The 26,116-nt window shown below is 38.2% G+C and overlaps 2 protein-coding genes across 6 annotated transcripts in view; one reads left to right on the plus strand and one right to left on the minus strand.

Annotated features, from left to right (window-relative positions):
* Positions 1-17,806, minus strand: part of TRPC4 (transient receptor potential cation channel subfamily C member 4) — a 218,714-nt gene extending 200,908 nt beyond the window's left edge. The window contains exon 1 of one of the 3 annotated variants that reach the window (XM_021065112.1): positions 15,976-17,806. The gene's annotated coding sequence lies outside the window, so the exon portion shown is untranslated. Of the gene's footprint in view, positions 1-14,319; positions 14,414-14,746; positions 14,841-15,975 lie in introns of those variants that run through there. The other 2 variants (XM_021065111.1, XM_021065110.1) reach the window with 2 other exon arrangements.
* The window catches only part of UFM1 (ubiquitin fold modifier 1), a 262,633-nt gene continuing 252,135 nt past the window's right edge, over positions 15,619-26,116 (plus strand). For all 3 annotated transcript variants that reach the window (XR_002336499.1, XR_002336497.1, XM_021065265.1), the window contains exon 1: positions 15,619-15,749. The gene's annotated coding sequence lies outside the window, so the exon portion shown is untranslated. The remainder of the gene's footprint in view (positions 15,750-26,116) is intronic.

The raw sequence follows: 26,116 nt of genomic DNA on the forward strand, positions 1-26,116 counted from the left end.
AAAGTTGGAAAACTTCATTCTAGCCACTTTAAAGCTCTTAAACTTCCCATACTCTTAGCTAGTTGAAGTCCTGGCATCATTTAAAGCCAGTTGCTTACTTAGCATGATAAAGATGTATTTGGGAAATTGCCATGTGACTTTAAGCTACAATGCAATACCACAAAGCAAGGGACTAGAAGATTTGAAGAAAAATTGTATTGGGTGTGCTTTCTTCACAAAGCACCCAAGAAAATTGGACCCAGTAGAATTCAAGTCTGAGGGACTTAATGACTCAAAGAGGATTTCCAGTCCTGAAGGTTTGCATTTATGCAGTTACAGAATTGTGACTTGAAATGAATGTTTAAAAAAAAATACTGTATACATTTTTGGGATCATCAAAAAACCTGAATAGAAAAAAAGTTTAATCTGCAAACTATATTCATGGTGGCCTCCACAGAACATCATGACAGACAGAGACAGCAGACAAGGAGGATGGGGGGGCGGGGAACAGATGAAGGGGGAAGGCATTCAGTTCACACCTTCTCCTTTGTTCACAGGACTCTTACCTGTAAGAGCACATGGTCTTACTGGAGGGCATGTCAAAGCCTACAGAGATGGATGGGCCTTGAGGTCTTCCCTGAGAAGATCAGAGTAGAGCAGGGTGGACCCCTCCAATTTTACACCCCACTCCCCAACTCATCATCTGGGGAAAAGCAGATCCAGTTAGGAGACAACTGAGAGGTTACTGAAGTCATTATGCAAGAAGGTCTATGAGCCTCTGAGAAGGTGTTCTTGGTATTAGTATGCATAAGAGTGAGGGTGATGGCAAATCCATGTGGTAGACGGAGAAGGAACATACTCCTCAGGTCAGGAAAAATTAAGTCTTTGCTTTTTTTAGAAGTCTGTGGAATAGAAATGAAGTGGTCCTCTGGATTAGGTTTGAGGGTCTCCAAACATCTGCTCTTTCCTCAAAGACTATCTTGGGTAAAAGTTATAATCCCAAAGGCCTTCAGATAGCACCCCACAACTTTGGGGGAAGCCTGGTTACCTCCATCCAGATACATGGTTACCTCCACCAGATACATCAAATTAACTGAAGTTCTATCACAGCCTACTGCATAGGCATGGATTCCCACAGTTAGATGAAATCTGTGGGCTTCCTGGGCTGAAGATGGGATGCACAGCTACGGAGGTGCAGGTCCTGGATAGGAAGGTAGGCCAGTGGGGAAGTGAGATCCCCAATCATCATGCCCTCCAGCTTGTCCATGGTGTTGCCCCAATTGATATGAAAACTATGCTTCATTCACACCATGCAATACTACTAAATAATTCAAAGGAATGAGTTATTGACACACACAACTTGGATGAACCTCAAGTTTGGTGGCCAAGATGTTCCACTGGAAGAAGAGTCTGGTTTCAGGGTGGGTTCTCCTGAAGCTCAGTGGTGGTGCACCTGCTGTTGACCACAAGATGAACTCCTTTCTATGGTGGTAGATGTGGTGTTCAGATTTACCACCATGGCATCAGATTGTGGGCCAAGGGGCAGGTTAGGTATGTCTACCCAGAAGACCAACATGCATCTCACTCTGAGACATGACCAACCAGTACAGAGTACAGAATTTAACCTAACTTCTCATTCTCTTCTAAGAAGTCAGGCCTTTACCCAGACCATCCACTAAGGCCTCACTTTACTTAGAGTCAATTCTTAGCCCAGAAGGGGCTGAGGAAAAAACTGAAGATTCTCCAGCCCCAGAAGGTTCAGTGCTGACAACCTAACTCTCACCTGTCAGGCTGGAGCTGAGACCATGCTTGTTGGAATCTAATGATGGACCTGTACACGTCTTTATTGGGAAGACAGTATTCCCCTCATCCACTCAATTCCCCCGCCCCCTACTTTTTTTCATTTATGTTGACTCCAAGCCACAGCAGCAATCTATACTGCAGATCCTTTAGCCCACTGCTCCAGGCCATGGATCAAACGTGCACCTCTGCAGTGACCCAAGCCACTGCAGTTGGATTCCTAACCCATTGCACCCCAGGGGGAACTTCCTGATTCTCTTTCACATAGAGGAAAACTACAATGTATATTTTAAAAATAATAATAATGATGCACATCTCAGGATAAACAAGGTCTGATTTGGATTATATGAACACAGCTAGCAGATGTATTAATTATATCTTGGGATGATACTGATGGTAAATTCAGAATATTTCATGGGCAGTTGGCATGACGTCTTAGGTTATATCACCTGGTGGACTGTAGGGCTGGACACTTACGCAGAACATCTTTAAGGAAATACATCAGGCCTTAGACAATTTTAGCAATAAATGTTATAACTATAACACACCCAGCAGTGAGGGATGACACTTTCCCATCCTTATATAATGGACTTAGAGTGGGAGAAGTAACCACAGGCCTGCAAAAAAATCTCATCTCAGTGGCAAAGAGGTCAAATTGCTACTGCATGTTATTGCCTCTATTTTTGTTCAGTTAATAGTGTGTTTGTTATTCAATAAGAGAGAGCTATTAGTTGGAACTTAGTTAAAATTGATTTGTACCACATTAATATGGTTTTATAGAATTTTTTATTCAAAATAGCTTTAAAATGGTTGCTTAGTTTCGAATGTCAAAGACTTGGTAATTTTGCAAGAATAATGTTACTTTGGTGCTAATTAAAAAAAAATCAGGTTAAAGAGTCTGAAACTTTATATTTTGTGCAAAGAATATAGCACATATTAATATAATAAATTCTGTGTGTGTAATTATGTTTCTATACTATACCAAACAAGTATAATTTCTTTCTTTCGAACATTTTGACTACATTTTTCAACATTAAATTCCAAATATAAAGGAAGGACTTCTGCATCAGACTATGATAGAATGCATACAGTGGACAGACATTCCTTCTGCTAACATTTAGAAAAGCTGGGTAAATATAAATGAACAAGCACATAAACATCTGTCTAAAGAAGAGCTGCTGAGCTAACTAGGACTTGAGGTGCCCAGATCTGAGTTAGAGAGAAACCAGAGAGAGATGGCTTGACCTTCCACAAACCATGTTTTCCCTCGAGGGATTTGCCAAGACAAATACAAGGTTCTCCTGTCCTGGTAAGAAGGCAGACAGATGGAAGTGCGTCTCACACTTGGCAGCTCTTTTCTCAGAGCATTTGTTAAAATTTTAAGCTTTGCAGGAAAATAAGTAAGGCATATATCAGGAAGCCACTAAAATGTAGAGCATCAATCTCACAAAAACACAGAGACAAAATTCAGTACACAGGAACCTTCAAGGAGCAGAGGTCTTGTTAAAGAGCCAAGGTTCTCAGACCCCGGGGCCCTATAACATATCAATGAGATCAACTGCGGGTTCCTAGGGGCTTGCAATGTCCAAAAAGTAGCTTCTCCTGAGCTCAGGTTGTGACTGGATGAAGATGTTTAGTCCCAGCCTATCCGCCTGCCAGAGGGCAGGGTGCATCTTCTCTGAGAGAGGATGGCAAAGCTGCTACAATTTTGATACACAGTTTTTCACCTTTAAATTGAAAAGCATGAGGCCTTCTAAGAAAAAAATTAAACAGACCAACATGTAACCCTTTTACTGGAGTTCTCACCCTCAGACCTTAACCTAAATGTGTTATTCAACAATATTCAGAAATTAGATGTAAAAATAGAACATTGTATGAGGGATCTAAAATCTATCGAAAAGAGGAGTTCCCGTCGTGGCGCAGTGGTTAACGAATCCGACTAGGAACCATGAGGTTGCGGGTTCGGTCCCTGCCCTTGCTCAGTGGGTTAACGATCCGGCGTTGCCGTGAGCTGTGGTGTAGGTTGCAGACGCGGCTCGGATCCCACGTTGCTGTGGCTCTGGCGTAGGCCGGTGGCTACAGCTCCGATTCAACCCCTAGCCTGGGAACCTCCATATGCCGCGGGAGCGGCCCAAGAAATAGCAACAACAACAACAACAACAAAAGACAAAAAAAAAAAATAATAAAAAAATAGAATGAAATTAAAATACTGGAAGTGAAAAACTCAATAATTGAAATTAACTTAATTAGTGAGTTTAGCAGCGTACAGGATGATAAAAAGATTCATCAATGAGAAAATAAAGCTATTGAAATATCCAGATTACAGCTCAGAGAGCAAACATTATGGAAATATATTAAAAGAAGAATTAAAAGCATACTAGAAATATGGCATGGAGTAAAAAGGAAAACATCATGCAATTGGAGGCATTAAGGGGAAAAAAGGTAGATGCAAAATTACTTCTGCAGAGAGAATGACCAAGAATTTTCCCAACCGATGAAGGCTATCAAGGCATATTTAAGAAATGTTCCAAATGCCAAGCAGCAGAACTCCAAAGAGATCGTTTGGGTACACTATGGTACAACTACTGAAAACAAAAGACTAAAAGAAAACATAAAAGCAACCCAAAATAAAGGACACATTGCCCTCAAAGGAGCCACAATCAGACTGATGGCTGAGGTTTTAGCAGGAATGATGGAAGTGAAAAGTCAACTAAGTGTCACAAAGTTCCCAAAGAAAATAATGTCCCACTGAGAATATGCTAACAATGAAAACAGCCAAATAAAAACATTTTCAATCAAACCAAAACCGAGAAATGCTTTTGCCAACATACTGACACTAAACTAAAGAGCTCTTGGTTGCCCACAGAGGCATGGCAGTGCAGCACAGAAGAGGGGGCATTGAAAGACAGCAGGTACATAGAGAACAGACTGGTGGTTGCCAACAGGGAGGGGGACCAGGCAAGGATTAGATTGGGAGTTAGGAATGGGCAGATGCAAACTATTTTAAAAAAATAAAGACAGTAGGTGTAATATCTGTGATTATAAGAATGAAAAAGAAAACCAAAATAAAAAGTTAAAACAGATTTGTGATTGTCTTCGAAAAAAGTTAAAAATGAAATCTATCCAGCTCAGTCCACCCCTCCACCAAATGCATATCTGTTGGCAGGTATAAAATTTTATTTTTTAAAAGATCGACATACTGTCCCTCAAATTTACTTCCACCTACTTTTTTGATAAGAAATACACACAACCATAGCTCATCAATAGTCAGATAAATATTTTGTATTGGTAGGTCTTACACTTATATGCCAAATAACTTGCAAACACTTTTAAAGTACTGCTAAGAATATTAGGAAAAGAAACAAAGTATTTGCTACATGATTTAAAATTAAAACATTAAACTTTTTAAAATGAGTGATTCGCTATGATGAATCAGTAGTATATCTTAAGTATTTTGCTACTTCAGATAAGACATTTTAAAATATTCATATCTATCTTTATACTGAATTCACATAGTGTTTATCCTTATAATTACGGTCAGCATTCATTTTAGTGTAAAATATAAAAACAGCCGGAAATCCCAGCATCAACCATGCAATGACTTTCCCTTCATAATGGAGCAGAGTACAACTGACCATTGTTCTTGCACCCACAGTTGAAATTAATTGTGCCCCTTCTTGTATACCAAGAAAGACTGTAAAAATATGAAATCTCTTTTCTTAAAATCCTTTGCTTCATCTCTTCTTGATGTGAAATTTCCTTAAATATATGAGAAACTTTTATCGCTAACCTAGGGAAAGGAAACTACTAAGAGTATTTTATCAGAAGTCATAATTCAATATAGGTTGCAATTAAATTTCACCAAGACCACAGAACCTTACCAAGATTTTATAAAGGGTCAGAGAAATAAATGCTCATCATACTTGACATCGACATATGGAAGTACCCTAATCTAGTAGAGGAGGCAGGAAATGTGGGTTCGTATGTGGCCATTCCACTGTCATCACCAGCCGCCAGACCATGAGGGAGTAGCCCTAAACAAAGGACCAACTAGACAAGTGAGATGCTCATCTGTAGATACGAGGACTGATGGAGTGCAAGCAGTAGATAGTGTTGGATGTTGCGCTGGAAATGAACCAAAGGATATACAAAACCTTTTGAGCAGTCAGTGTTTGTTATACCTGTATATCCACTGCATTGGGATGAAAATCAAAATAAATTCTGGCAGACTCTGAAACACTCTAGAAAACTATTGAGTAATGATATGTTTTATGAGTAGAGGTTATTTTTAATCACACTGAGTATTTGACACATAGTCCATGTATATTTTTAAAGATGAGAAGAGCCTGACTTTTGAGACCAATAGCCTCATGAGAGTAGCTCACCTTTCAAATAACTGTCTTTGACTAAACTGAAATGAATCAAGGCTATATAGTTCAAATAGATCTAGGTTATTCAGCAACAGAATATTTCAAAGACTCAATTTGTTTACTTCTCAATCAGCTTGCCTCCTGCCTCTATTTTTACTTTGAAGATATCTACATTTTTTTAAAGAGAGGCTAAATATTGTAATATAAAACAGATCTGTATTTTAATGTTAAAAATGATTACCATTAAATATTAATCAAGAAAGAGGCAATTTTGAATATTTAATCATACACAATATTTCAATTACAGCAATGCAATAACTACTAAGAAAGTAATTGAGTATATTAGAAAGTCTGGCTTTAAGTTTTGGTTTAAAACATTCAATGCTAAGTGCAACAGAATAAAAAGCAGTTTTTGTTCTCCAGGTTAACGTTGTTGATATTTTATATGTTGGGAAAAAATTCTTTATCATAAGTGCTATTATAATGAAATGTTTTTTCATTAAGGCTTCTTTTATTCATGAAAGGGCAAAATCATTTGCTGGTTCACTTTGTTCCAAGAACGTACTGGAGTGCTAAATGAAACTATGCAGTTCGGCTCTCTAAGTAGCTTGCACATTACAAATCAAAATGTTAAGCTGTGAGGTTAAAATGAACCAGATAAGCAAATAAGTCTTTTCCCTCTGCCAACATTTTCTTTTCATACAGCGTACACAGAGAGACATATCTCTTGTTTAAGATAAAAAGCTATTTAATATCCTACAGAGAAATAATAACCCTAATGTTTGAGTGTTCTTCAAAAAATATTTCTTTCTCTTTAATGGTAGAGGCTCTCAAAGCCTTAGAGGTAAGCATTCTGATTATTTCACATGATGACTCTCAGAAAATAAAAAAGTCTGGTAAATAAAGAATGGCTAGTTCTAGGAATGCAATCCCCCCCCCACTCCCCACCCCCGCAAAGTGATTTTTTAAAAATGAACATAGCTTTTTGTTCCCAATATTTAAGACCATGAGATGGATGGACTATTTCTAGGTCTTCAATACATTCTCAGCTATAGAAAATACAGCCTCCTAGAAAACCCTAACGATGGACACTGAGCATGCCTAGATGATTCTAGAATGGGTCCCTCCATCTAAGACTATTTTGAGCCAAAGTTGTTTACGTCCCAAGGCAAAGGGATGAGGGGGCGGTGAGGATCCAAGTCACTGCCTCCCTAAATCTAAAATTGGCTTCTTGTTTTAGGTTTGCTTCATTGGTTCCAAGGAGGATTGGGCAACATTTGGATGTAGCACCATAAACCCATCAAGACTTTAGAAAACAATCTCCCAAAACACATCACTTTTGAGTGGTAATTCAGTAATATCTATATGTAAAGGAAAGCACCATCAATAATAGTGTCAAATTCTATTTAAATTTAACATAAATTTATACTTGGAAATTCTAAGTCCTACTCTATATGAAGCAATAATTTGAGGAAAGGGTGCATTTGGACTTCTTCCAACATGACACTATGTAATTTTTTTTAATTCCATGTATAGATTACATTTAATATGATTTGTGTTATTTTAATAAGGTCTTCATTTCCATGAGAAAAGATCAGGTGACAAGAAAACAACAAAACACCTACAAGATAATTGGGACACTAGAACATGATAATAAGAGTTTATGAGAATCCTTTGTTTGCAATCTTAAACAAAAAGGTAATATGTGCCTCTGTATTCTCAGCATCTAGTAGAATGATTTTCATGCATTAAGTCCTTCATTGAGCATTCTGTAAACGTACATGTATTATATATGTGAATAATATTTTTAAAAATAATTTAGTAAGATTTGAGCATCTTGCTTAAAAAGAGACGTTTGTGTTAGATGACCTTCTGAGTCATTCATGACATGTCTAACCATTCTACAAGGCCTCCAATATACTGGCATATAACTTCCACTGTCTTTTATGGGCTACTCTACCCTCTTTGCTAGTAATTTTTATCTCACTATCTCTGATAATTGCTCTGTAGGCATCATCTTAAGAACACATCCCCAGAAGTCTCCCACTTGTTATTATTCTTTGTTACTTATGTAGCATTAGATATAGTGACATATATATTTACATATGTGCATATATACACATATAGAACCTACAGATGGACACACACACACATATATATATAATACATGTTTAATTAATGAATTAAGTTCAGGTTTTAAGTCTGGGTATATATTTAAATGTGTGTATATATTTATATACATGTATATACGTGTATATATATGTATATATGTGTGTGTGTGTATATATTTAAACAAGACTTAAAGTGGCTTGTCAAACTACAACTACCACAGAAGAGAATTCATTTGAAGTGTAGCCTTCGACATGATCTTGAGGGTATGCAACTTCACTCTACCTAACATGAAGAGATCTTTACATAAAACGATACCCACACTGTCACCATCAGTAGGCATGATTACATACAAAGCATGATGAAGTCTCCATTCTTTATTTGAGGTATACTATGCATCATGCTTGTCCTCTCATCTTTCCATCATATTTTTGTCGTTCATTGGTGTGTGACCAGTTCCTTGAGAAAGAACGGCATATTGAAATACAGAGGTTGAGCATAGCAGCTGGCAAAAGACCCATGCATTCATGAATTCCATTCACCCATTCTAAAAGCATATGGTGAACACTAATTATCCTAATTCTGTGAAAATGAAAATTACAATGCAATGAGCTATGAACTATGACCCTGCTATGCATAGGGTACCAGCTTAGACAACTGTATTGTTTCTCCACCATTGGAGGTAAAATGTTAAAAATGTAGCAGACTATCTGAACACTGCTCATAGACCTACATTTGTAACAATTTTACTCTCAATGAAGTTGAATGAAAACACTAAAAAAGCCACCCGAACACTTCTCCCCAACACCAATGTAGAAGCTCATGCCGCCCACATGAGCTTTGTTGACTGCACTGGATATCATGTACTGTCGAGGTTCTGACATGAATTCTCAGCTTCATTTGCCAAATGGAATCACTCCAAAGAAGTCGCTGGCTTTCTTCAGTAGGTATTCCTGAGAAACACTTGCAGTCTGTCCTTTTTCAACTCTAGCCATGTTTCTAACGGCATAATGTAACAAAAACTTCTCCTTAAGAATTTCGGCACAGTACCACTTAAACTCAAACACCTTAATAGCAGGTTGTATAAATCTTGTGAAAATGAATATGATAGCATCACTAGTGGACTGGAAGTTCTGTCCATCGAATAACAGTGGGTTATGTTTATAACACAGGAAGTAACATGATACTCATGATAGCACTCAAGGGCAAGGTTATTATTATAATGTTGTCATTAGATAAATATGCTCACAATTCAGTCAGCTATGGAATTATAAAATTGGGCAATAAATTACTTATGCTTAGCTGAAAAAGCATAATATTTATGACAGTCTAATTCAGTTGAAAACGCACCCATTTTTGAGCATCCTCTGGGTTTCCTAAATGAGTTTACCGTCTAGTTCAGGAGACAGCCCTCTCTACCCATCTGCAAGGCAGAATATAACGAGGGCTTTGCTTGTATTTATACTCGTGACACCTGGAGACATGAAGGAAACACAAGGAGACGGCAATGTTGAGCTCAGTTTTGGTATCTGGGGAACATTTTGACAGGAAGCAATGAGGAAAAAGTTATTCTGTGCAGAGGGAGCTTTGCCAGAAAACCTGCAAAGATGAAGAGCTGATTTGTGTTATCATTTATCTACTTGTTCAATTATTCATTCACTAATATTCAAAAAATCTGTGGAGGGGATACCACCTCAGTGCTAATTTCTGTAATGTTATCACACGTATTCAAAAAAAGTTATTTCCTCCACTTCAGTGTCAATAGGGTTTTGGACATAAGCACATCAGTTTTATATGCAGGTGTACGTTTGCTTTTTTTTTTTTTTTTTAATATGGCAAATTTGTTAAAATGTGCCACCAGCTGATAGATGTCTTCTGGGATGTATGAAGGAACATTCCCCTCATGAAATACCAAGGGACATTCAAAACAATCAGGCAATTAAAATAAGACAGAAACACTTGCCAGAAACTTCATATAACTTTGATAAGATGCAATGTAAACCTGTCTTAACATGACTGTGTTTTGTACAAAGACATTTTATCAGCAGCCTACAGATGTTCTAAAGTTTTGAATGACAATTTTTTTTTGCTTAGAAATTATAATCTCATGATGATGCAAAAGTTTATTGCCTTGAATTTTAGCTAGGAAAATAAACCTTTCATTCTTTCCATGTATATTACATTTAGATTCTAGAGTAAGAAGGGAAATAATTCTGAGAACAACTTGCTAGAACTGAGTAGCTTATCTCCTGATCTGGTTCAAAACTGATGTCGCTTCAAGTAACAGAGTGTTGATTCAAAGTCTAGCCTCATAACGGGGTTGTTTATGTCCCGATGCTACAACATTTGAAAGATTAAAGAAATAAATGGCTGTAAGAATCCAAAGTATTTATGGATCTCATTAAAAGATTACTAATTTTATTTTAGAAACTATAAGAATTGAATAAAAAGGTATTGGCTTCAGAATCAAGTAGATGTGGGTTCAAATCTTGACCCTACCACAAAGCAGCTTTGTGATTTTTTTAAAAATTTTTTTTTAGTAATTTAGTCTTTTCAGATTCTTTAAAAGGGGATAATACTTTAAGGCTCTGGTATATGTGAGGAAAAACTAGAAGAAAACATTTTGTAAAGTTCCTGGCATACATGAAGTGCCCATAAATTTCAGTCCCTTCCTTTTTTTCCTCCCTTTTTTCAAAATAGTTCCCGCTTTCCTGTCTTATGTAAATTTTGCTCCCGATAATCTTTGTTCAAGGAAATTACTTATGGTAACTTTTTTCAACATATTTCAAAAACATTGCCAACTGCAGACAGAGTATAATGAATGCATATCTGCTGTATTGCATTCCACTTGCCATTTCCCAAAAAGGATGCAGTGTGCTGGATAAAGCTATCAAGGCGTATTTTTAAATTAATGTTTTACTTAACATTTCTAACTTTATGTGTAAAACTGTTCATCTGTTGCTTCCCAAGAAGCCATTACTCTATGACACTGCAATGTTTTAAAGGAGACATTTTTGAAAGAATTAACAAATTACACACTAATATTAGTTGGATATCATCTATAGCTTAGTTATTTAAAAAAAGATCAAGCACTGAAACTATTATCTTTCATAACTGATTTAAGTGAAATTGAACTTCCAGAAGGGTCACTGAGAGTTTTAAGTATATCACTTCATGTACTCAAGAGTTCATGGAACAGCTTAGTTTTAAATTGATATGTTTTTGAAGCATGTGTCTTTAATTTTCGGTTTCACAAATGAAACCTCTTTTCCTAAATGCATCTTTTCATCATAGTGTTACTTTGGTGGTACTATAGTTCTCAGAGATCAGGTCTATAGCTGCGCTAATTAAAAAAGATAGAGCCATGGTTACATCCCTGATCAAAATACTCTCAAATCTCTTAAAATATTAAGGTCTCAATGCATCCGGGAGGATCAGAACTAGAAAACATAAGGAGATGAAAGATAGTGCTAACTAATTTTCCATCACAACTAGATGGAAGCAAATGTCCAATTTAAGTTGGGTTGAATTAACCAATTTTAATGTTTATTTGGTGTGAGGGTGGGGGGAAGGGGGTCTGAAACCTAAATTAGGTAAAAAGATTTTGATTTTGAGCTTTCTCCTCAACACATTTTTAATAAGAACCAAAATGCTTGTGGTGGGTTTTCCATAGATATTAAAGAGGTGAGTAACACTAGTTTCAGTTTCTCCCAGATAACAAAGTGTGGAAAGTAAAAATACACATTAGAATCTGATCTCAAAAAATGGTCAACAATCATGATTTTGAAAAAAAGGAAATTTAAACATTATACTTCCCTTTCCCTAGTTTCTTTTTTAAAAAATAAATGACATAATCATAAGAAAATACTCAGTCCAGAGTTTTACCTTCCTAGCTAGTGTTTAGTATTTCTTCTATATCTTTATTTATAAAATACTTTATTTCTTTGAGCACTGATGTTCACAATATTAACTTCTGCAAAAATGCGTTCATATCTTTAATTTTGTTCCAATATATGAATTCATTAGAAAAGGTAGATTATTTTAGTTTTCAGTAGGTCATTATAATGTTGATAATCTGATTTGCCATAAATTATCCTGATAATTAAACATGTAGTCATAAAACCATGACCATGTTTTCAATAATATATTTGTGAAAGTATTTTACTTCAGTGGCGTTAATCATTATACCCTAAAGGTTATTATTAGGCTTCAATAGAAATTTATCATGTTTATAATAGGATTTAAGTTTAAAAGTTTAAAATGTGTATACTGAACAAGATATTTAAATTTCCTCTAGTCAAAAAGAATAAAAGCAATGTCTGGTGTTTTCTACTGATGTAAAGTATGAACGAATAAAGCTTACCCTATGTGGAGAGTTATTTGATCTCTTACTATTTTAATAACCAAAGTGGCCATAAAATTCATGTAGACCTTTAATTTTCTCCTGGTTTTCCCTGTACTTTGAACTTAACCTTCTAGGAATAAGTGCCACAGAAAAATATAAATAATGTAAAAATGACACAATTTTAAAGCTGGTACTTAATGGAAATCGATTCTACCTCATATCTTTGACAACTGACCATTAAGCAAGTAAACAAACTTATTTTTCAGCTCAGGGATTTGCAGAAAAAGTGTTACTATTTGACAGGTTTTACTCAAGAGACATGTTTCTTATGTCTGTTGAGCTTAGATAGTTTATGCTTGATGAATGCCCACGTTCCTTTAAGTTCTTACAGAAGTGGAGGAACTTCTAAATTTGTGATTGTAAATCTTCTCGTGATGTCTAATTTAAACTACCCACCTAACTATATATTTAATTACTCAGTGAATATTCAGCACCTTTATGTATCAATTTCATTAACCTGTTAGTATTTCTCTTTGTGCGTAACTTTTGGTATAAATCCATTGGCTCTTCACTGAACAGCAAGCTTAGCAGAGCAGTTGAGCTCTGATCAAAGCTCTATTGAAAGGATCTCCAGCTCTGTGGTCTCTTATTCATGACTAAGGAGAGTGCTTTCTTGATTTCTACCTGTACTAAGCCTCTATTAATTCAAGACATTTGCATAAAATGCTTTGATAAAGCCCATTTAACTTCTACTGATGGGATGATTTGCATTAATCATCCCATCATAAATATAGTTTTTAAAGTGCTTCTCTAGCAACGTCTTACTGAATTTTGATGCTCATCTTCAAACTACTAGTTGTCCCTATACATCATTGATTTTTTTGCCTTCAGTACTTAAAGGAGGGGTGTTGCTTGGTCTACTGCCCAGGTGAAAAGAGTAGATATTACAAATGTAAGTTTAAATAGCCAACCATAACACAATGATGACGATTTCAATGTTTTAACATAGCCACCTTCTCTTACTCTCCCTAACTCAGAGTTTTTCTTTAAAGAACAAAAACAAAGAAAAAAACCCTCTAGTTAACCTTGTCTCTTAGAGAATTTGTAATATGTTTCGTGCAGCAATTGCCGTAATAGGAAATCCAAAAATTATATGAGACCTGAAATTCTTATTCAGTTTTACAAGTCTGTTCTAAATCTCCTCTTAATGAAACAAGCAAACCTTGCTTCTGCCTTCTCCAGCTCCTTCAGCTTGGTGGTTACTCAATAAGCGACCTGCTGCATTTTACAGCTCTGGATTTTTAACGGGGAAGGGCCCCGTGAGAAACCATGGGAAGAGGGTAGAGCATAGTGGATACAGTACGGTGAACACAGGCAAGACACGGAGCTCCCTTTTCCCAGTCTCTCCCCACCTTCCATCCCCTTCCAGCACCCTCTGGTTATCTCATCATAAAAGGCAGCTGAGTTCTCTGCTGGAACAACAAGTTGAATCTCAGGGATTCAGCCAAGTAGTAAACAGGGTCATTGGCTTAATTGGAATTTCAGTTGCCAAGCGAACTAGGAATCCCTAGCCTAGGTCCAGCGACACGCATGCAAGTGTTTCTGTTTTGCAATAGAGAATGAAAATGACGCAGAGTGTAATTGATCGACAGGGTATTGCTCACCATTCTTTCTTCCTTACCCCAGTTTAGGTACCAGAGTCTAGGACTCACTTACATGCGCCCAGGGGCCACCAAGATCTCCATTTCTCCTAAATGCCTAAAAGGCTAAAAACAGTCGCCTCCCCAGCTCCGCGGCGTGGCTGCTGCTGCTGCTTTGTTTACCATATAAGTCACACCAGGGGTTCACTCTTTGCCCTCTCCCTTTCTTTAAAGCCGGCTGCGGTGGGAGGCTGAGAAGCATCCCCAAACTCCCGCACAGCCGCTCCGCCCGGGTCAACCAGAGAAAGCTTCACAAATCCGGTCCTGAGCCTTAAAGAGGAACCAGGCAGCCAGAGCCTTTTGACCGCTTAACCCCCCAGGGATGTCCGCTTCCCAAGAGGGAGCCAGCTTCCCAGGCAGCTTGAGAAACTTGATCGAGATCCCAGAAAGGAGGCGAGGTGTAACTCGGGTCAAAGGCAGCTCTGAGGCGACACCCTCTTTACCTGCAAAGTTGCAATCTTCTGGCTGAAGAGGGATGGAGTCTAGGCCGGCGGCGCGGTGCTTTGCCCGGTGAGAGCACACCCGGCAAATTCCAATGGGATTTCCTTAGTCTCCGCCGAGTTTTGGAGCATTCCAAGGAAAACGCACGAAGCTGGAGCCCACGCAGCTGGCACCGAACTGGGCGGAGTGAGGATGCTCTGAGAGTGATGCCAGGGGAGGCAGGGGAGGCGGGGGAGGGGAGGCCGGGGAGCCGGAGGTGAGCGCAGAGGGAGGAGGACCTCGCCCACCCCCGCCCTTACGGACCCCTCCGGATAAAGTTAGCTTTCCCACTGCTGTCAGCCGACGAACCCAGAGCAAGGCACCCGCCCTCCATCTCCGGCGGCTGCCTGACTCAGGCTCCGCACAGACCGGGTTCGGAGGGGACAACTCGCCAAGATGCGCGTCCCACGCACCGCTCTGCTTGGAGGTAGAGGGGACCCGCGTGAGGGCGAGACTCCGGCTCCGCTGCCCAGGAATGGCCTCCGCCTCCCGGGGCCAAATGTTTGAGGTCAGCCAGTTGGGCAGACGAGCTCACCACAAGCCGGCGGTCATCTAGCCGGGTCCGTGGCCAGAACCCACCCTGTGATCCTGGATGCGAGCCAGACACACCTCCAGGCTTGGGGCGGGCTCCGCAGGCGGTCCAACTACAGTTCGGGTCACGACCTGGCTTCTGAACAGCCTACTCCCACCCGAGTAAACAAGCCGCTGGGCGGCAGTTCGCCCGACTTGAAAAGTAACCCTCACCCTCAGCCCATAACTCTCAAAGCTTCTCCCTCTCCGGCTCCTCTGGGGTCCCGGCACCCCCTCTTGCGTCCTCAAGGTGTCAGACTTCCCCTGCAAGAGCTGGCTGGCGTCTGCGGCTCGCCACTAGTGTCAACAATGGAGACAGTCGCAATGAATAAGTGATGAGGCAGCGTTCCACCCACCCTCACCCAGCTCGGTCTTTCCAACAGGCATAGGAAATCCGTAAGTTCCAGAAATTAAATAAAACCCAAGATGCGCACCAACCTGGGAGCGCGAGGTTCGGTGGCTTCAGGTGGGATGTGTGTGTGTGAGTGTGTGATGGTCCCATTAGCGTACCGAGATTCGGCGTAAAAGTTATCTCTGGCAATCACTTTTCACACCTGAAAATAAGATTTTTACAGTGTTGGGAGGAAAAGGTCTATATTGGCAAAGTTGACAAATAACTTACTTGCTTGTCACTGCGACGCGGTGATTACCAGCTAGTTCCTCACGGAGGCTTGGTTGGTCACGACCCTGGGACTGGAGAGTCCGTTTGTAAAACAGAGAGTGGCGTCCACGCGGAATTGTCCTTAGCTAGCGATTACTGAGCTTGAGGAGACTTAAGGTTCTGCTTGATTCCTCTTTGTTTCCAAAAGCCCTGGGGGTGAGTCGATGGTCTCTGACCGCGTCTCAGCAGATGCCTGCTCGGCTTCGCGCTTCTGCAACAGTTGAGTGGCAACCCTTTCTCTCTGTCCCAGCCACACCTGATTACACTTTCTGGAAATGAGTGCTCTGACGACTGCGGGGAGGGCCAATTTAATTCCCAAGAAAGACTCCCCCAAGGGAGTCAAGGGTAGGCGGCAAGCGGGACCCACACGCAGCAGGCTCCAAAGTGCAAAAATAGAGAATTTCCTTTTTGGTTGTCTTTTATTTTTTCCTCCTTAGTTTACAAGAATTGAGGGATTTTGTTTTGTTTTTAGTATTTTCATGAGCAAAGAGGAGATTGCTAGAGATCACCCACTGAGGTGATGTGCATGCTGCCTTTTTTTTTTTTTTTAAATCACTTTTCTCATTTCTAAATTTATTTTTCTCTAGAGCTTACTCATGGGGTTTAGCCGAAGTCCAACCTTAACCCCTCTCTAAATTTCTAGGACTGCTATTCCTAGGTCCTCTCCTCCCAAACAGGTACACAGAGGAAATCTGGTTCTTATAATCTCTCCCCAGAAAACAATTAAAGGCACAAACAAGAAAGAGATTCTTTTCTTTCTTGAATCTCTTCTTATGCTTTACTTCAAAAGTACTTTAATGACTTTAAAAGGTTTGCAGAATATTTTAATGTTAAACAATGAACATTTATGAAAAGTGCAGGAACACATGTATCTGTAGACATGGTAATGAACTGTGTAATAAATGCAAGTCTACTTTCTAGCTAACAAGGGAGGGAAGACAATATATATGAAAATCTATTGTATGTAAAACAACAGTAAATATTTTTGTATTTTTTCGTGAAATAACTTACATTATCATTATCAGTAGTTAAAATGTTTTAATGCCTAAGAAACAAACGTGAAGCTGACATTTATTGAGGTATTATTTTGTCTCAGCCTGATAAAATTCTACATGTTCTATTTGAGCATATGTCTTTAACCACCTCATAGAATTCTACATACTGAGCTGATTGTATGTATAACACATTTAAAAAATACAGGCAAAAGAAAGCAGATCAGTGACAAACCACACAATTGATTAAAGATAAGAACTTTATTTTGGAGCCTTAGTCTCTGTACAAAATTATATGCCCTCTCCTCCATCTCTCAGAATATGTTCTTGATAACACATGGCATCTCTGTCATGATGTTGGTGACATTTTGTCTATTTCCCTAATTTGTCGATTTTTCCATAAGAAATGTGCCTCTGAATCTACAAGAAGTACAATGAGGACAACCATCTGAGTAGGCTGTGTTTCTGTGGGAAGAAGAATGTTCTATTGATTCCTGACCCTTTTTTGCAACACTTTCATGTGATATTGATTGCTAACCTCCTGCCACCTGCTAAAATGATTAGCAATTACAAGTTACTTGAAATCTATTTAAACAAGGTAGTGAACTGCCTATACTACAGCCATTAGCAATAAAAGGAGGACGAATTGTTTAAATTTTAAAATACAGGTGTTGGCACTGTTCTGCAAACCACTTAAAATGCAATTTACTGGAGTCACAGAAATTTACAATAAAAGGTCATAATAATTACTGGAAATTTCTTTTTAATACCACAGTGAGAATAGGAAAATGTGGGGGTTTTTTTGTTTGTTTGTTTGTTTGTTTTTGCTTTTTAGGGCCGCACTCATGGCATATGGAATTTCCCAGACTAGCGGTCAAATCGGAGGTATAGCTCCTGGCTTACGCCACAGCCATAGCAATGCCTCACTCCAGAAAGAACGCATTTTGAAATTAGCAAGAAACAAGTGAGTGACCCAAGAAATGATAGCAGTGAAACAATTATCTACAATGCGTATTTATTCATGGCTAAAATACATCGTGGCACTGGCATTACAATTGTTTCAGGAACTCAAATTTCAACTTATTTCTAAAAATTATTCTTCCACTTTGCTGTTGATAAGTAATACGTGAGGAAATTTTCTTCCAAAGCCGCTATAACTCAGACATAGAGGCAATGATAGAGACAGGTATATGGAAAATTTAGGTTTTTTTATGTGTCACTATCAGGATTTTATATTTATTTATATATAACGATGCCAGCACCATTATCATTACAGGATAATGGTCTTTTTTAAGGCAAATTGGGGGTGTAAGTTAGCATTGTCTTTGAAGCCTAAGTGACCTGTCATCCACTTATGTGACCAGGACTCTGATTCTGTACAAGGTTCACCCAGAACCCTTCCCCACCAAAAGCATGGGTCTGATAAGTTTGCGTAGTAGGTAGTAGCTCTTGCTCTAGGTTTATGTCCACTATTTCGCCATCAGTTCTAACTCGGCTTTGACCCAATCAGCATGGTTTTTTACCTGCCTTTAAGAAAAATATTATTTTCAGAGTTCCCGTTGTGGCTCAGTGGTTAATGAACCTAACTAGTATCCATGAGGACTCGGGTTCTATCCCTGGCCTTACTCAGTGGGTTAAGGATCCGGCACTGCTATGAGCGGTAGTGTAGTCACAGGTGAGCCTCAGATCCTGCGTTGCTGTGGCTGTGTTTATGGCCAGCAGCTGTAGCTCCAATTTGACCCCTAGCCTGGGAACTTCCACATGCCATGGGTGCGGCCCTAAAAAGACAAAAAAAAAAAAAAGTTATTTTCTATATTTCCAAGTTTTTTCAAAACCATTTATTTTAATGAATTACTATACACTTGCACAAAATAAGTATTTCTCAAACCTTGAAGGCGTCGTTTGTTTTTATGGTATCATTCCCTATTGTAAGACTTTGTTGAAAGCCTTTTACACACATTTTTCTCTGTCCGTTCGGCAATGTACTCAGAATAGATTTTTAGAAATAAAGCCACTGCATCAAAATGCTGGAAGGTCTTAAAGTTCATGGTATATGTTATGCATGATTTATTAAGCCCTCATCAACACAGGGTATACGTAATCTTTCTCCTCTTTTCTTTCTATATTTTGGTTGACTTCCTAATTTTTAAAACATCTCAAAGTAATGAGTTGTATTATTAGGAAATGTGGCTATTTATCTACTCTGCTTTTTTATTTGTTTCTTGTGAATTTGTATATCTTTTAATACTTGTAGGATTAAATAGATACTTACAGGATTAATACATGGATTTTAATGTTTTTTTTTTTCCCATTCGATTTGTAATAAGTAATCCCTTACCCTATGTATATTAGATATTACTCATTTTTTCTCGTTGTTCATGTTTTGGATAATGTTATATTTTTTTAAAGTTTTAATTCCTATGTACTTTTAACTGTCACATTTTTCCTAAGTAATTTCTTTTAGTATTTTAATGTTTCTAAAGATTCACCCTTCATGTTTACAGATTTTTTTTAACATTTAAAAAATAATTTTATTTTTAATGGAATTATCTTTGTCATTAATTTGATGGACTCTAGACTCATGCTGCCTGTGTTTGAAGTAGGAGTCTCAGCATCCATTCAGCAAATATTTGTGGAGTCTGTACTAAGGTATTAAGTTATTATGTGAACACTCTGCTAGGTGCTTAGCATACATCTGTGAACAAAACAGATAAGACTGCCATCGCAGAACTTATACTTCAGGGAAGATGAGCAAAAATTAATAAGTATATTACATAAGTAAATTATATATGATATTAAGGAGATTAGAAGAGTGAAGTATGGGGATTAGAAGTGCTGGTGGGTTGTAATTTTAGACACATTGTCAGGATAGCTTTCGTTAACATGGAGACCCCTGAGCGAGGACTTGAAGGTTAGAGAGCTGGCTATGGGTATTCATTGGGGAAACAGCACTTAAGGTAGACGAGTGACCTGATCTGATACATATTTTAGTGGATTATTCCGGCTGTCTCACTGAGAATCGACTGTAGCAAAGCTAGGGTGGAAGCAGGGAAAACACTTAGGAGATTACTGAAACTAAGCAAGAAGTAGGATGTGGACCAACGTAGACCCAGTCGAATTTTCCAGAGTGCCTTGTGCAGGATGTAAGAAGAGTTAAGGATGGCTGTGAGACTTCTGGCTTGAGTAACTACACGACTCTAGGTCAATAATATTCTGAGAGCGAGATGGTAGAGGATGGTATATTTTTATTTTAGAAAGAAGATTAGGAGTTTGCTCATGGACGTATGAAGTCTGAGACGGCTATTGGAACAGATAAACTGTGTGACCTGGAGAGTGTTACTTTGCCTCTCTCCACACTGGTCTTCTTATCTGTGAAAGAGTGAAATAATTGTTCCTACCTCCCAAAGCATTTTTATATATAAACCACTTATGGCATTTTTCAGCACACAGAGTATGCAACACGCAGGTTTGGTCTATTACGTTTATTACATTTAATTCTAACATATATGGAAATTATGTTGGCATGGATTATTTGTGAAGATCTGCTTCTTCTTGACAAAATGGGGAGTCAGAACTCTTTATTATAACTGGCAATTCATGAATTAATTCTTGCCCTTTCCACGCTGATCATGTCACCTTTTTTATAAACCAAATTCTTTTGCCACTGCCTCTTTCTGAACTGTCTCTTCTGTTCTGTGATACCTCCATTGTTGTGAATGAGCCCCATGGTCCTTTTGTCTCATTCCCTAGCCTTTTTGAAGTTGGTCAGTTACTAACTACCCATAGTTGAAAGGCTGGGGTTGAACAGCTTCTCCATCAGTTCCCAGTGTCTAGATGGGTACAGCCAGCGAAATCCATAATTGTGAGCATGATGGAACTTACACTTGTAAAGAGCTAGGAACAGGGATGCGCACATATGATGCTCAGTACATGTTAACCGAGGCCAGCATTATCAGTACCTCTCAATGGATAAGGCTCTCTGCTGCCCCTAATATGGAATCATTGTCTACCTTATAATGCTCAGCCTAGCACTCCATCACATATAGTCTGTAGCAGATTTCACCCCAAAGATACACTACTTATCCCAGAACTTCTGTTCTCTACTCTAGCCTGGAAGCATTTTCACAGCATAGAGTTCATCATTATTAACTACTCTTCCAACAGAGAAGAACAAATCTGGCTCCATATTGGATAATTCCTTTAGCTAACCCTTAGGCTCTGTTGCCTTAGTCATACTTTGTAAAAGGATGTTGCCTACAGCCTGAAATACACATGATGGCCCATTTTCAAGGCTCTGCCTCCCAGACTGCATCATTATAGGTATAACACTTTTCTATTCACATAGAGATAAAAAATTACAAGACAGAAAATAGCATTTGTCTTGCTGGAGGTTTATAGGAACATTGTGACCAGACCTGCCTGGACAGCCCTAAGAACAAAGGAGTCCAGCACCAAGAAGTTTGTAACAACCAGCCATACTCCCTCCCGTTTTAATGTAAAAGAATCCTGAATTCTGACTCGAGTAAGACCAGTGTCTCTTTGAGACACTGGTCCATCCTCTTCTTACTCTGCTGGCCTTCTGAATAAAGTTATTCACTCTTCCCTGCCCAAAAACCTCATCTCTTGATTTATTGGCCTGTTGAGCTTTGATTAGTATGAGTTTGGACTCAGTAATATTCTCTGCTACAAATTCCTGCTTAGTTATGATCTGGAGGTTGTGTCTTTTCCAAGATCTAGAATGGAAGGATGTACCATTGGGGGACTTGAGAGAGATATTTTGGCTGCTCAAGAAACAGAAGGAGTAGACTTGCAGAGGCCCATTTTCCGAACAGATACTAAATATATACTAATGTACATAATGCATATTAATTTTGAAAAAGGAAGGAGATAATGACACCTGACCCAAGGACCTTACTCCTGATTTTAGGAGGATAACTTCACACATTTCCTAAAGCAAAGCCCTGGTATAACATCAGTTTTGTTGTACAATTCATATTCTGTTCTTTTTTTTTAATTTAGTGGGAATTCATCTGCATTCTGGTGATAGAGCAACAGTTAGTCCCACATAAGATCGGCATTGTTATAAAACCTCTTCTCTGAGACATGAATTTGGGGGAAGTTAAGAGAAGTTGTAAAAGGGCTGCTAGCCAGATGCTATTTCAAGCTGGAACATTTTACCTAATCTTTAAAATCAGACCATTCTTAAGAAAGGAAAAAGGAGCATACTGTCATTGGTTAGAGACAGTTCTTCTTACCAATTGTATGTCTTGCTTTATCTGGGTAGCCACTGTTTTTTATAAAGATTATAAGCTTCTGAGAAAATCAGTGAATGTTAAAATGGAGTGGCTCTTAAGTACCTTAGAGAATCAAATCAAATAATATATCAGGATATAATATTTAAGGTATGGGTTATGCCTAGCTTATAGCAGGAACCCAATTACTGCTGAGGGATCAGTGTTTGGTTTCTGGATAATTAAAAATACAACAACTGAACAAATGACTTTTAAAAATAGATGAGATGTTCAGTTAGAACAGTGGACAAGGACATGGATAAGCCAGATTGCGTAGGTTTGAATCCAAGCTCTGCCACTTACTGCTTGTATGATTTTGTGCATACCACATAAACCCTCTGCCTCAGTGTTTTGTTCCTAAAATGGAAAATATAATAGTATCCTCTGTAGGATTGGTATAGAAGTCTGGTAAATAAATGTAAAATAATGAATGTAAATTGCTCATAGTACCTACCGTGATAATGTTACATGTTGCTTTATTTTTAACTTTAATAGAGGTATGTCATATTTTGATGCTTAATAGAAAGTGAATCTGTTTCCTAAAATGTTAATAAAAATGTGGTCTGCTCAAGAAAGTTTATTTTGACAGAATTCTTGCAATGTATCAGTGCAGAACAAAGTAGAGATATGCAATTTATCTGTGAATTTAGGCAGAAAAAGAGAAACTTCAAGGACCTCAGAGCTATGAGAGCAGTTCTGTCCTGGATTGTCTGCACTGTCCATCCTTCCAACCATGATGAACAGCTGGCTCCCACTGTGCAGGGAACAGTACCAAAGTAGAAGTTATGTCACAGAATGAGTGTTGAGTTCTTAACTCAAAAAATAACTTTGAGGTTTCAACACATAGTTATGCATACATTTGTCCTCAAAAAGTAGAAACTCATTATCTTTTATGAGTTCTTTATGATGGAAAATTTTAAATTACTTCATGTTCTTTTCAAGTATTAGATAGTGTATGGTGCCTAAGCACATGGGCTCTAGAGTCAGAATATCTAGGTTCAAAGCCTGCGTTGACCCCTCTCTAACAAAGTGAACTTGGGCAAGAATAACTTAATCAGAAGTTCTCTTGTGGCTGAGCTGGTTGGGGATCCTGTATTGTCACTCTGACAGCTCCTGTTGCTGCTGTGGCACAGGTTCGATTCCTGTCCCGGGAACTTCCACATGATGTGGGTGTGGCCAAAAAAGAATAACTTAATCATGTGACTCCAGTTCCTCACTCGGCAAATGAACATAACATTGCTTCTATGGTTGTTATGAGCATTAAATGTAGTGGTATTTGTAAAGCATAAAGTAAGAATTCAATAAGAGTGGTACATTTTACTTTGTTTCAATCCCTGAAACTTGTTTTAAGAGTTTCTAAAAAGAACAATACGCAGAACATAATACGTAAGCACTAAAACTACAGTTTTTATGTAAGCACAGATCATCTGTAAGTGAAGAAAACCAGTGAAAGCATAATCAGCTGTATTTATAAAGCGGACACAAGTATTTCTCTTCAGCATATGGTTAGGATATGGCGTTTGATTGTTCACAGAGCTCAGAAGTGACCACCAAATACTTGTTATTAAAGCCAACACGACTATCTTGCTTGGTAAATTGTGTCTCAACCTTCCCTCCTGCATGGAATCTGGGTCTCCCTGTTTGTTTTATTTTTTCTGATTGCAAAGCTGTGGAATTCCTTGTGGCCACCGATATACGCCATCAAAGAACATCCTTTTGTTAATATCTTAATCATAGTACAAATGCCTCTGTTTTTGCATTCTGGAAGGAGTTCAAATTTCTTGCATTGAGTTACTTATGGCCCTGTATGATGTCATCCCTTCGTAGAGCAACCAACTCATTGTCATTTTCTCAAGACATTCTTGGTTTTAGCACTGGGAGACTTGCACCCTGGGTAAATCAGCATAGTTGGGCACCTTCCTTCTTTGTTGATGATCCCAACCTAGAATAACTTTTTTTTTGCTTCTGAATTTTTTACATAATGTTTAGCACAGTACATTCATTTGGTATTTAGAGTTCACATTTTGGCATATATAGTTTTACAGCTTCGGTAGACTTTAATTTCTTGAGGAAGCAACACAATGTATATGAGTTGTATATGTCCACTGGAGCCAGTATTCCTGGATTCAAATGCTGCTGGCTGAGAGTTTTAATTAATTCTTCTTCAAATATGAAGTTTTCCATCAACATCTCTTATAGAAAGTATGATTCTCAATCTATAAACTCAATTGAGAGACAGGTTTAAAAAATGTAAATTATAAGACCAAATACTAGATAGAACCAAATACATGTCAAATCTAAATACAAAGTAAAACCCTATTTTTGTATACAGTGCTGCAGTGAACATCAGAGTACATGTGTCTTTGCGAGTCGTGGTTTTCTTTGGATAGATGCCCAGGAGTGGGATTGCGGGATCAAATGGTAGTTCTATTTTTGGTTTTCTGAGGAATCTCCATACTGTTTTCCACAGTGGTTGCACCAATTTACATTTCTACCAAAAGTGTAATAAGGTTCCCTTTTTCTCATATCCTCTCCAGCATTTATTGTTTATAGACTTTTTGATGATGGCCATTCTGGCTGGTGTAAGGTGGTACCTCAGAATGGTTTTGATTTGCATTTCTTTAATTATGAGCGATGTTGAACATCTTGTCATGTGTTTTTTGGCCATCTGTATGTCTTCTTTGGAGAAATGTCTATTTAGATCTTCTGCCCATTTTTTAACGGGGTTTTTTGCTTTTTGGTGTTGAGCTGCAGAAGGTATTTATAAATTTTGGAGATTAATCCCTTGTCACTTGCTTCATTTGCAAATATTTTCTCTCATTCTGTGGGTTGTCTTTTCGTTTTGCTTAGGGTTTCCTTTGCTGTGCAGAAAAATTTAAGTTTAATTAAGTCCCACTTGTTTATTTTTGTTTTTATTGTCATTACTCTGGGAGGTGGATCTGAGAAGATATTGCTATGGTTTATGTCAGAGAGTTTTTGGTCTATGTTTTCCTCTATGAGTTTCATAGCATCTGGTCTTATATTTAGGTCTTTAATCTATTTTGAGTTTATTTTTGTGCATGGTGTTAGGAAGTGTTCTAATTTCATTCTTTTCCATGTAGCTGTCCAGTTTTCCCAGCACCACTTATTGAGGGGGCTGTCTTTTCTCCATTGTATATTCTTGCCTCCTTTGTCACAGATTAGTAGCCAAGACATGGAAGTAACCTAAATGTCCACTGACAGAGGAGTGGATCAAGAAGATGTGGTATATATACACAGTGAAATATACTCAGCCATTAAAAGGAACAAAATAATGGCATTTGCAGCAACATGGATGGACCTAGAAATTACCATGCCAAGTCAGTCAGACAGTGAGACACCAACAGCAAATGCTATCACTTACATGTGGAATCTAAAACAAGGACATGGTGAACTTGTTTGCAGAACAGATACTGACTCACAGACTTTGAAAACCTGTTTCCAAAGGAGACAGGTTGGAAGTTAGGGGGATGGGCTGGGGGCTTGGGATGGAAAATGCTTAAAATTTGGTTGTGATGATTGTAGTACAACTATAAATGTAGTAAAATTCATTGAGTAATTAAAAACTATTTTTTCCTATGATAAATTTGAAAAAATTGATTTAGTCGGAAAACAAAACATGGAGATAATGTTGAAAATTGTTACTTGATAAGTTTATCCGTCAGTACACTTAAAATTATGTTTAAGGATATAAACATATTTAGAAATATTAGTTGTTCCTGTTCCTATATTTGATGAAACAATTTCATTCAGATTCTTTACCTGCAACTTCAAAATAAATTTCCTGTTCATCATTAGAAC

The sequence above is a fragment of the Sus scrofa genome, chromosome 11 (assembly GCF_000003025.6).
Source record: "Sus scrofa isolate TJ Tabasco breed Duroc chromosome 11, Sscrofa11.1, whole genome shotgun sequence".
NCBI lineage: Eukaryota > Metazoa > Chordata > Mammalia > Artiodactyla > Suidae > Sus > Sus scrofa.